Below are 13355 nucleotides of genomic sequence, written 5' to 3' on the forward strand. Positions count from 1 at the left end.
CTTTTCCATGGATCAGTCAGTTATTTATACCCTCTTGACATCTTCAAACACAATACGTAATCTATCAGATTTGGGTTTTTTTAAGCCGTGTTCTTCTTGCCCTCCATGTTCCTGCTCTAACATAGTAGTTAACTTGAGTCTCCTATCAACATCACCTGGAGGTGAGGGCGTGCGATTCCCTCTGCTTCACTCCTTTGTTGAATTTCTTGTTTCTTGAATGCCCTATTTTCCTTCTGTTGGTCAGGTGGAGCACATTGTCCACCAAACTCCTGAGGAAGGGAACAGAGAAGACATATTTTTTGAGACTTTCCATGTGTGCATATCTATTATTACTTACACTCACAACAATTTGCAAGATAGTTTTATTATACTTATTTTATTGATTAAAAAAACTCACCTCTAAAGAGGTTCAAAACATTTTTCCAAACTCATATAACTATTATGAAGTAGAACTGAGAAGGGAATTGGCAGAGTTGTATGTCTAATACACAACATATATACAACTCTGTATATATAATATATATGCAACTCTGCAAAATGCAATTTTGCCAATGTGTACACACACACACACACACACACACACACACACACACAATACAGAATTGACTAGTACCATTTATCACTAATTCATTTCATCTTTACAGAAACAAATTTTAGAGAATGAATCTTGAGATTTAGCATATATTTTTACTTTATTTATTTAATCTTTTTATCCCCTTTCTAGTTTTGCCTGGCAAATTAATTCTTCATTCTTTTTAAATGATTATCTTAGATTTTAAAATGTCATTTTCTGTAATTAGGATATCAGCTTGAATATTAAAAAGGTAATAATCAATGGAGAAATGTTTACAAATATAAAAATTGAGTTTGATTATCATATATCATATGAATTTTCATTTAGAGATTTAGGATTTTTTCACATGGATATAATATAAATAGCAATAGGACTACAAAGATTTTAACTTCTAGCTAATTAGAAAACTTATCTAGAATTGCTGACCACAGTTCTAATAGTAGAGAAATAATTCTTCATCCCTAAGTCTTTATTGAGTTATTTGACAATTGAACCTGAAGTCCAAGCAATGACCTAGGTGACTTTTACCTGTCCTTTTTAGACCTAACATGTTCAAATGGCTTCATATTAAAATAATGGACTGATATAAAAATGGTAGACAAATATCTAATTTCTCCATAAAATTATTGTGAACTGAACATTTTTTGTGTCCGCCTTTCAATTCATATGTTGAAACTCTAATGCTCAATGTGATGGTATTTGGAGGTGAAGCCTTTGGGAAGTAATTAGGTTTAAATGAAGTTATAAAGGTAGGTCCCGCTTCATTCTTCTTTAGAGGAATTGAAGAGATCTCTAAAAAATACAGAGATAACTGATACAAGAAACAGCCACTACCCCTAAGGTGAGATACAGCACCCAGGGAAAGGCCCTCCTGACCCAGGCTGAGGTCCAGGCCTCCCTGGACGGGGAACAGAGGTGGCTTACTGGCTCTGCTTACCACTGGCAGAGAAGTCCCAGCAGTGTTGTGCTAGGAGAACGTGCCTGAAATCTTCCTCAGGGTTGTTGGAGAAGGCTGTCTGCAGGAATCTGTAGAGCCTCAGAACCTTCTAGGTGCTGAGAGAAGCTGTGGACTGCTGAGCACTGGTGGAACTGGGTGCCGGAGAGGCTTTCTTCTGCAGCATTTAGTTCACTTTTGTGCTTGGATTGGACCACAGCGTCTTTAGGACATTTGCAGGGATGAAAGTCATTGGCCAGCTTGCTAGATGCCCAGCCTTATGCAGTCCTGGGCATGTACATTCCTGAGGTTTGGAACAGTGACCTAGGCTGGGGCACCAACCTGCATGCTCTTGGGCTTCCACCACTGCTTGAGTAGAGAGCTGGAAGGATTGCACTGCATCCAAATACTGGAGAAAGGAGCGTTCCTTAGGAACTCAACACAGGAGAAACTGTGTGGGCCAAGCAATAGAGAAAACACTCTCTGCTGGAGTCTGGCAAGACAGCCATGCCTGAACCAAAAAAAGAAAACTCCTTTCTCCCTAAGTCTCCTCTATTCAGCATCCTCTATTGACAAGGATGAACATCTTGCTGGGTGGCAAAGAAGAAATGTGCAGGGCCCAATTCTTTTATCACAGAGCATGGAAGAAGATGAATCTATGGTTTAGCTGTAAATACACAATAACCAGTATCATGTCACAATCAGAAACATACATACGAAGCAATAATTCATAAGCATTTTCCAGTATGCTTGGCACTATGTGCTTGAAGAGATAAAAAATTATAATCTCTAGTAGAGTGGTAAATGTGACATGCACCATATTTGGTATCTGGCATCCAAGAGACATTTAAAATCTACTCTTCAAAGAACTTAAGCTATGGCTGAGAAGGAAAGAATATAATGCAAGAAACAATTAAAAACAAGCAAAATACGAAGTTGAATGTCCAATAGAGTCATACAAACTTTTTGCCAAGCAACTATGGCAGTGAGACACTTTTTATCATTGTTTTTATGTTTTTACAGCTCCCTAATTCTCCACAGACACACTTCAACTGCTTTCTACTTAAGTATTTTTTCAGTTCCACATTAAATTAGAGTGCATTTCCCTACAAGCCTTAAAAACCACAAATAAACATTACCTTAAAAATTCTATAAAATGTTCTACATTCACTAATTCTGAATTTCTCAAAGCCTGAAGACCACTACTTTGTAGATTGGCTAGAACTTTTTTTTGTTAAATTAGCATTGTTGCTCCATCACAGTGACTTCTTGTTTGCTGCCAATTTGTCACTTGGTTTTCTTACTATTGTTTCTTTTAAGAAATGCATGTTGATAGTGAAGAGAACACGTTTGAATTCAGTATACCTGGTTTCAATCCCAGCTCTGCCACTTGTTAGTATTGTGGGCATGACCAGGTTACCTACCTCAAGGATTTCAGTTTCTTCATCTTGGAAAGGAAAATAAAAAATACATGTCTTATCATATTCTCATAAGGACTGAATATTTATATAACTTACATACAGATGTATATGTGTATTTATATAGTATTTAGCATACTGTTGGCACCCTGTAAACATTAGTTTTCCTTTCAAGGATTAACTAGTATAAGAAAGGAGAGAACAAAAACTAATCAGTTTATTTCCTACTTGATAATATCTGTGATAATAGAAGTAAGGGGAAGAAAATTTGAAACTCATTGCTAAATACAGTCATTCATCAGTGGATATCAGTATGATGCAGACTCTCCTATATATTGATAGAGACACAGAATTGGCCCTACAACCAGAATGTCTTAACAAATCAAGTTGTGAGTTTGGGTGCACATCCATTTATTCATTTCCCTCCTTCCCCTAGGTCTGTGGCTGCTTTGGTGCTCTCAGAAAGTGAGACAACATTAAATGTAGATATTCGGTGTAAAATTGGGTCCGAGGAGTACACAGAATGTCCACATTCTCAGTTCATCCGCTTTCTTCAGGATGAGCCAAGATCAACTGCAACAGTCCATGCAGCTTACACAGTATCGTGATAAGCTTGCAGTTGACAGGTGTTCTACTTTCTGCTCTCTCCCACATGGTAATTAGTGAAACTGTCTTTCAACTACTCTAATAAATCAAACTTTATGCTCTGTCTCATCTAGAATGCTAACTTTATAAATCATCTACTCTACACATTATTTGCCCCACATTCCCCCCACTGCATTACAAACCTTAAACTCCACAAAATGCCAGGGAACAAATACTAACAAATTTCTGAGAGAAAGCAGAGCTCCTTAAAGAAAGCAGAGGCTATTTGGTCTGCTTCCATTTTATTTATCAGAATAATGTAAAAACTATAAATCAAAAAATATATAGTTGAGAAGGAATTGAGGTCCAAGATATATAAAGAGCTAGGAATCAAGCAAATATCTGTGTTGAACACTTTAGGTCTCAGGTTTAGATCTCTGTTTTCATGGTAAGTTGTGGAGGTGGACATCACAAAATCATTCTGAAAAGTCATGGGAAACACTAACAAAAAATCCAAATTCTGAAACCATGAAAAAGTTGGATTCCACATACTATCAAACAAAAACTTCAGTACAATTTTGGGGATGGTGCTGCAATGGATTAATCAAATGGCAGCTTGTGAGCTCTTAGAAAGGAAGCAGAGTTCTCTGCAAACCAGCATAAGTTCTCTATGATCAAACCATGTTAGACAGATCATGACTTGACCCAATTGTCACACCTTATACAAACATTAACTTAAAATAAGTCACACACTTAATTGTGAAATGTAAAACTAAGAAACTTTAAGGAAAGAAATAACAGGGGAAAATCTTCCAGATTGAAGGCTCAGATAAGTGTTCTAGATTTGAAACCAATAGAATAATCCATGAAAGAAAAAAAAAAACTGATAAATTGAATTTCATCATCTATATATTTTTTGCTCTGTAAAAGACCTTGATAAGAGAAAAGAAGTCACTATCTGGGAGAAAATATTCACAAGTCACATATCCAACAAAGGACTGGTACCTATACTACATAACTAATTCTCAAAACCCAACAGTAAAAATAGAATTCAACTAGCAAATGGGCAAAGGCATAAAAATATTTAACTGATGAGGATATACAGATGGCAAATCAGTACAGAAAATGATGTTCTACATCATTAGCCAATGAAATACCACTCTAAATTTGTCAGAATCGCTAAAATAAAAAATAGCAGGAACACCAAGTGCTTGTGAGGATGTGGGGAAACTGGATCACTCATACATTACTGATGGAAACGGAAAGTGATACAGCCATTCTGGAAACATTTTGTCAGCTTCTTAGAATCCTAACCTTGCAACTATTATATAATCCAACAATTGCGCTCATGGACATATATCACAGAGAAATTAAGGCTTACATTTACACCAAAGCCTATACAAAAACATTTACAGCCCCAAACTGGAAACAGCCCAGATAATCCTTCAACAGGTTAATGGTTAAATAAACTCTCATAATCCATACCATGGAATACTGCTCAATAATAAAAAGGAATAAGCTATTGATACATGCAATAATCTGGATGCAACTCCAGAAAATTATGGCTGAGTGATAAAAGCCAGTCCCAAAAGTTTGCATCATGTATAATTCCATTTATATAACATTTAAAAAATAAAATTAAATAAATGGAGAACAAATTAGTGGTTGCCAGTGATTAAGGAACATTTGTAGGTGGGAAGAAAGACAATATGGCTGCAGAAGTGCAGCATGAGAGATCTTTTTGGCCATGACAATGTTCTGTATCTTGATTATATTAATGTATTATTTTGGTTGTGATATTGTGTTATAGTTTAACAGGATGTTACTATTGTGGAAAACTGGGTAAAAGGTACAGAGAATCTCTCTGTATTCTTATAATTGCATATGAATTTATACTTTTTTCAAAGCACAAAGTTTAAATATATTGTGGCTAGTAACAGTGGTGCACACCTGTAATCACAGCTACTCAGGAGGGTGAGGTAGGAGGATCACTTGAGGCCAGGAGTTCAAGACCAGCCTGAGCAACATAGTGAGACTCCATCTCTAACACAAATTTTAAAAACTGTGTGTGGTGGAATGTGTCTATAGTCCCAGCTACTTGGGAGATTGAGGCAGTAGGATCACTTGAGCCAAGGAGTTCAGGGTTGCAGTAAGCCATGATTGCACCACTGCATTCTAGCCTGGGTAACAAAGTGACTACTCTCTCTCTTAAAAAACAAACAAAACCCATGATTAAAGTATGAAAAAACAGGCTGGGCACGGTGGTTCACACCTGTAATCCCAGCACTTTGGGATTACAGGTGGGTGGATCACCTGAGGTCAGGAGTTCAAGACCAGCCTGGCCAACATGGTGAAACCCCATCTCTACAAAAATACAAAGATTAGCCAGGCATGATGGCGGGTGCCTGTAAGCCCAACTGCTCTGGAGGCTGAGGTGGGAGAATCACTTGAACCTGGGAGACGGAGGTGGCAGTAAGGTGAGATCAAGCCATTGCAATCCAGCCTGGGCGACAGGATGAGATTCTGTCTCAAAAAAAAAAACAAAACAAAAAAAACCCATATATATATATATATATACACACACACACACACACACACACACACACACACATGAAAAACAGCAAATTTCAAAGTGCTTGGAAATCAGTTAAATAAATCAGATACATAAATGTATATATACTTGTATATGAAGATATAGCATGTGTCAATTGATAGATACATGTTGATAGGTACATTCATTTATGTTTATATAAACAAATGAATATATTTATTATTTGAACATTTATTTAGAAAATGTTTGTTACCCGATAGTATACCTACACTCAGCCACACACAGCGTTTTGATATTTGAAGATTCAACATTTACTGTATGCACTGGGACCTAAGAAATGCAGGGCAAATAGGAATTTAGTTCTGCCAATTCATGGATTTTCTTTGAACTTTAAAATTCTGATGTGTGTTAGAAAACTGTTTGACTAGCCACTGAGCAACTACAACACAATTTCATGGTTTACTTGTAATTGCATATCTTCTACATTACATTTATTCCATATCTTTATATTCCATCCCTTTTATATTATTTCATTTTAAAAGTTTATAATATAGACTTTTCTTCTTCCTGAAGAACAGCCATTAAATAAGATAAAGAAGCTAATACAAGTGTAGTTCATTTTCTGTGTTAGGTTATACAGAGGAAAGACTAAGTGCTGATAAAGGAGTAAGTCAGGAGTTTATAAAGAAGAAATAGGCCAAGAGTTTACAAAGTACCTTTTGCGTTTTTCAATTTGAGGCATTCATCAATATATGGGATATATTCCTTAAAATGTTAATAGTACAGAAATAGGGATCCTAGGGTGATAGAGGTTGCTCTCTGTGTCTTCTGAACCCTTTGTTCATCTTCCTAGGCAGGACAGCATCTCTCTTTCACTATAAATGGATTCTCTTATTACAGGTATGGAGCTCAGGAGTAAGAAAATGTGTAAAAGAACAGAAGAGATTTGAGGTTCCAAGCTATATCAAATCTCTCTCATATTGAATCACAAACTCTTCCTATTTGGACCACTTGATCATAGGGTACCACGTCCAACTCTGAAGTTGGCCTCATAACACTTGAAAGGTGAGCTGGTCAGCACTTCCTAATGATCTGCAGTTTCAACATGGTGTCCACCACTTCACCAGACTGTTACCTTCCCCGGACGTGATTGACAATCCTCAGTATTTTCCAGCTGGACTGCTCCACTGATCTTGCTTTGAGCAGCCTACAGTTATGCAGTATCCCTCACCCTAGACTGGTTTCATCAGTCTAGGTAGGCAAAGGAAATTTCTTAACCCTTTTTGGAAGCATGACCTAACTCCAACCTCTTTGTTGACATCAGATAATTTCCTAAACATGTACATGGTGGCCTCCTTCAAAGTAATCAGGATGATCAAATATCCTGAATTATCATTTTGCACATTAATGATTATGTTTCCAAGGATGTGAAAGAATATAAAGCAATATTGGTGTAACTGAAATCATTTATTCAGAAGACATTGGAAAGCAAGAAATTGAATTTTCAGACTAAGAATCAGAGGATCAGCAACATGTTCATTTGGATGATAGAACAAAATCATTTTTAATCTGGGACTTAATTTTAGTTTGGTTCATAAGTAATTTACCCTTGAATATGTCTTAAAATAACTTTGCTAAGTCTGTATTAGCAAACTTTTAAGATACCTAATTTTTAATTCCGGTAAAAACATATTCAGCAATATTAGCTTACTATTTGACAATTTGAACTATTATAGAATTTGCATTCTAAGAATAATTTGTAATAACTTCAAGATTAAGCTAAGATTCATGCATGTCAAACCATATCCTAAAAAGAAAATTAATTCTTACCAGAATTTCCACAAGGTGTTCTGAAAAATAATGTGATGTTTCCAAGCTTTTAGAGGTTATATACAATACTTATATGCTGAAATACCTTAATATGCCACTCAAAATGCATATTTCTTAGCTACAGAGTAGCTTTGTAATCTGTTAGACTTTGGACTACTGAAATATAAAAAGTATATATGAAACTAAATGATATTTTCCTTTTTTATGATACAATACGTAGCAACATGGTTTGGCTGTGTGCCCATCTAAATCTCATCTTGAACTGTAGTCCCATAATCCCCATGTATTGTGGTAGGGACCTAGTGGTAGGTCATTGAATCATAAGGGTGAGTTTTTCCTGTGCTGTTTTCGTGATAGTGAATAAGTCTTGTTAGATCTGATGGTTTATAAAGAGAAGTTCCCCTGCACATGCTCTCTTGCCTGCTGCCATGTAAGACATGCCTTTGCTCCTCCTTAGCCTTCTGCCATGATTGTGAGGTCTCCCCAACCATGTGGAAGTGTGAGTCCATTAAACCTCTTTTTCTTTATAAAAAAAAAATGTTAATAGTACAGAAATAAATATAGAATAAAATATGAATTGTACTGTATTGAAGAAATTTAAATAAAACGTGACAGAATTTTAATAGCAGACCATGTATTACATGAGGATTCCCAAAATGTAAACACAAATGAATTTCTAAGGATTCTTTTAGCATAATTAAGTCAATGATATTAAAATTATATGAACGTAGTGTTAACATTTTTAAAACACCACATCACTTGGGAAGGTATTGTCTGAGACATTCCTGTAGAGGTTCATCTCCTCCCTTTTCTTACTCCTCTGTGTAGTTTTTTTTTTTTTTTAATGTGGGGCTATAATTCTGAGTACAGATCAAGGAATTTCTCATTCAGTTATATACAACCATTACAACTTTAATATGTCCTTTGCTGTCAGAACCCCTCTGTCTCCCCTCCCAATTCACAATGAACAGCGTCTAATACTGTGATTACATTGGAGGAGACGGTATCATTGTATCAGTGGATAACACTAGCAAAAGCACTCAATTTACTTTTCTGTACTTTAAGTTGGGACATAATACAGATGGTTTAACCCAATTACACAAATGATTAAAAATATTCTATATTTTACTTTTTTAGTGTATTTAGTACTATATCCCACTTCACACCTCTATGGATTACAACTTCACTGAGTTTGGCTATTACAAATATGTCATTTGGAAAATAACTTCTTTCAGAATGCTTTTTCTTGCATTAACGTTTCGCATATTTTTATTTTAAATTTATTCTACTTATTACTTCACATGGAAATTTATAGTTCAACAACTTTTTTATATGAGTTTCTAATAGCTTATTGTTGTGCTTGGGTGAATATTAACATGCTATAAAATGTTTGTAGGCATATCAACACACAATCTTACACTTATGTATAAATGGTGTAAAATTTTGTATTCTTAAATTTTACTGAAGTTGTTTCTCAAAGTCGGGAGGAGTCTTTAGGGTTTTCTAGGCATAAGATTATATCATCAGCAAACAGATAATTATCTAATTTGGATGCCTTTTTTTCCCATTCTCTTACCTGATTGCTCTGGGTAGGACTTTCAGTACTATGTTGAGTATTAGTGCTGAGAGTGAACATCTATGTCTTGTTCCAGTTCCAATGAGAATGCTTTCAACTTTTTCCCATTCAGTATGAACTGAGCTGTAGATTTGTCATAGATGACTCTTATTATTTTGATGTATGTTCTTTTAGTGCCAGTTTGTTTAGGGTTTTTAGTGAAGAGATGTTGTATTTTATCAAATGCTTTTTCTGCGTCTATTGAGATAATCATGTGGGTTTTGTTTTAAATTCTGTTTATGTGAGAAATCACATTTATTGATTTGCAAATGTTGAAACATCCTTGCATCCCTGGAATAAAACCCACTTGATTGTGATGAATTGTCTTTTTGATGTGCTGTTGGATTTGGTCTGCTAGTATATTGTTGAGGATTTTTGCATCTGTGTTCATGAGAGATATCAGCCTGTAGTTTTCATCTTTTGTTGTATCCTTGCCTGAAGGAATAATTTCAGTAGGATTGGTACCAGCTCTTTGTATGTCTGGTAAAATTTGGCTGTGAATCCATCTGGTCTTGGGTTGTTTTTGTTTTGTTTTGTTTTGTTTTTTTACCAGAATTTTCTTTGTTACTGATTCAATTTCATAACTCATTATTGATCTGTTCAGGATTTTTTTTTTCCTGGTTCAATCTTGGGAGGTTGTATATTTCCAGGAATTAATTCATTGCCTCTAGATTTTCTAGTTTGTGTGCATAGAGATTTTCACAGTAATTTTTGATGATCTTTTGTATTTCTGGGGTATGAATTGTGGTATCTCCTTTATCATTTCTGATTGTGCTTATTTGAATCTTCTCTCTTTTTTTTTCTTGCTTAAACTATTAATATATATCAGTCTATCAATTTTGTTCTTTCAAAGGACCAATTTTTTGTTTTATCGATCCTTTGTATCTTTTATTTTTTGGTCTGATTCTCATTTAGTTCTACTCTGATCTTTGTTATTTCTTTTCTTCTGCTAGTTTTGGTTTGGTTTGTTCTTTATTTTAATTTATTTTTTAATTATTTTTTTGAGACAGAGTCTCACTCTGTTGCCCAGGCTGTAGTGCAGTGGTGTGAACTGGAGTCACTGCAGCCTTTGCCTTCCAGGTTCAAGTGATTCTCATGTCTCAGTCTCCCAAGTAGCTGGGACTACAGGCATGTGCCACCGCGCCTGGCTAATTTTTCTGTATTGTTAGTAGAGATGGTGTTTTGCCACGTTGGCCAGGCTGGTCTCAAACTTCTGACTTCAGATAATCCACCCATCTTGGCTTACCAAAGTGCTGGGATTGCAGGCGTGAGCCACCGCACCTGGCCTGGTTTGTTCTTTCTTGTGTGGTTCATTTAGGTGTGTTGTTAGGTTGTTAATTTGAGATCTTTCTATATTTTTAACGTAGGATCTCAGCACTATAGCCTTTCATTTTAGCCCTGTTTTTGCTGTATCCCAGAGATTTTAATATGTTCTGTTTTCAATTATTTCAAAAAATTTTTTTATTTCTACCTTAATATTATTGTTTACCCAAAAGTCATTCAGGAGTAAGTTGTTTAGTTTTTATGTACTTGTGTGGTTTTGAGAATTCCTCTTGGTATTGATTTCTAATTTTATTTCACTGTGTTCTGAGAAGATACTTGATATGCTTTCAATATTTTTTAAATTTGTTAAGACTTGTTTTGTGGCCAAGCATATGATCAACTTTTGAGATTGTTCCATGTGCAGATGAGAAAAATATATATAACGCAGGTTTTGGCTAGAATGTTCTGTGAATGTCTATTTGGTGTAGAGTCCATTTTAAGTCCAGAATTTCTTTGTTGACTTTCTGCCTAAATGACCTGTCTAGTATTGTCAGTGGGGTTTTGAAGTCTGTTGATCTCTTTTCTTAGGTATACTAGTGTTTGTGTCATGAATCCAAGTGCTCTGTTGTTGGGTGAATATATATATGTAGGTAGGATAGTTGCATCTTGTTATATTGACTGCTTTATTATTTATATAATGCTCTCCTTTAACTTTTTTTTTTCTGAGACAGAGTCTTGCTCTGTCGCCCAGGCTGGAGTGCAGTGGTGCAATCTCGGCTCACTGCAAGCTTCGCCTTCCAGGTGCGCACCATTCTCCTGCCTCAGCCTCCCAAGTAGCTGGGACTACAGGCACCCACCACCATACCCCGCTAATTTTTTTGTATTTTTAGTAGAGACGGGGTTTCAGCATGTTAGCCAGGATGGTCTCGATCTCCTGACATCATGATCCGCCTGCCTCGGCCTCCCAAAGTGTCCTTTATCTTTTTTTACTGTTGTTGATTAAAGTCTGTTTTATCTAACATAAGAATAGCTACTGCTGCTTACTTTTTTTTTTCCATTTGTGTTATATGTCTTTTCCCACCCCTTTAATTTGTGTCTGTGTGTGTCTTCAGCCATTAGGTGGGTCTCTTGTAGGCAGCAGTTGGTTGGATCTTGTTTATTTAATCCAATTTGCGGGTCTATCTTTTAAGTGTAGAATTCAGGCATAAATATGTTTAAAGTTAATATTGATATTTGAGGTTTTGTGCCAGTCATAGTTTTGTTACCTACTTTCTTAGAATTTCAAATGTGTAATTGCTTTGTGGGATCTATGAGCTCTCTATTTACATTTACTTTTATGATGGTGAGTATCGTGCTTTTGTTTCCATGTTTAGAATGTCTTTGTATTTCTGGTCTAGTGGTGATGAATTCCCTTAGCATTTACTTGCTGGGGAAAGATTTTATTTCTCCCTCATTTATCAAGCTTTAGTCTGGCAAGATATAAAATTTTTGGATGGCTTTTGTTTTTAAAGAAAACCAAAAATAAGCTCCCAGTCTCTTTTGGCTTGTAAGATTTCTGCTGAGAATTCTGCTGTTAGTCTAATAGGACTTCCTTCATAGGTGATCTGATGCTTCTCTCTAGGTACTTTTAAGATTTGTTCTTTCACATTTATCTTGGATAGTCTGATGACTTTATGCCTTCATGAAATTCATCTTGTGTAGTCTCTTCCAGGTGTTCTCTGAATTTCTTGTATATATATGTCTACATCTCTGGCAAAATTAGGGAAATTTTCCTGCATTATTCCCTCAAAATATGTCTTGAAAACTTCTTACTTTTTATTCTTCTCCCTCAAAGATGCTTATAAATTGTAGATTTCGTCACTTCACATAATCCCATATTTCTCTAAGGCTTTGTTCAATTTTTTTAAAATTACTTTTTTTGTCTCACTTTTTTAATTTAAAAGATTTGTCTTCAGGTTCTGCAGTTCTTTCTTCTGCTTTGTCTCGTCTATTGTTAAAGCTTTCAACTGTGCTTTGAAATTCCTTCAGTGCATTTTTCATTTCTAGAAGTTCTGTTTTATTATAAATACATATCTAGGCCAAGCACAGTGGCTCACACCTGTAATTGCAGCACTTTGGGAGGCTGAGGTGGGTGGATCACAAGGTCAGGAGTTCGACACCAACCTGACCAACATGGTGAAACCCCATCTCTACTAAAAATACAAAAACTGCTGGGTGTGGTGGTGTGCACCTGTAATCCCAGCTACTTGGGAGGCCGAGGTGGGAGAATCCCTTGAATCCTGGAGGTGGAGGTTGCAGTGAGCAGAGATGGTGCCACTGCACTCCAGTCTGGGCAACAGAGCAAGACTCCATCTTGGGGGAAAAAAAAAAACGAAAAACCATATCTATGTTGATTTTCATCTCCTGAATTATTTTTCTGGTTTCTTTTTGTTGATTTCCACCTTTTCTTGGATTTCATTGAGTTTCCCTACAATCCATATTTTGAATTATTTATCTGTCATTTCAAAGTTTTCGTTTTGGTTACGTTCCATTGCTAGAGAGCTAGTGTGGTCCTTTGGGGGATGTCACAATATTCTGTTTCTTTA

This window comes from Chlorocebus sabaeus, chromosome 15 (genome assembly GCF_047675955.1).
Source record: "Chlorocebus sabaeus isolate Y175 chromosome 15, mChlSab1.0.hap1, whole genome shotgun sequence".
NCBI classification, from domain to species: domain Eukaryota; kingdom Metazoa; phylum Chordata; class Mammalia; order Primates; family Cercopithecidae; genus Chlorocebus; species Chlorocebus sabaeus.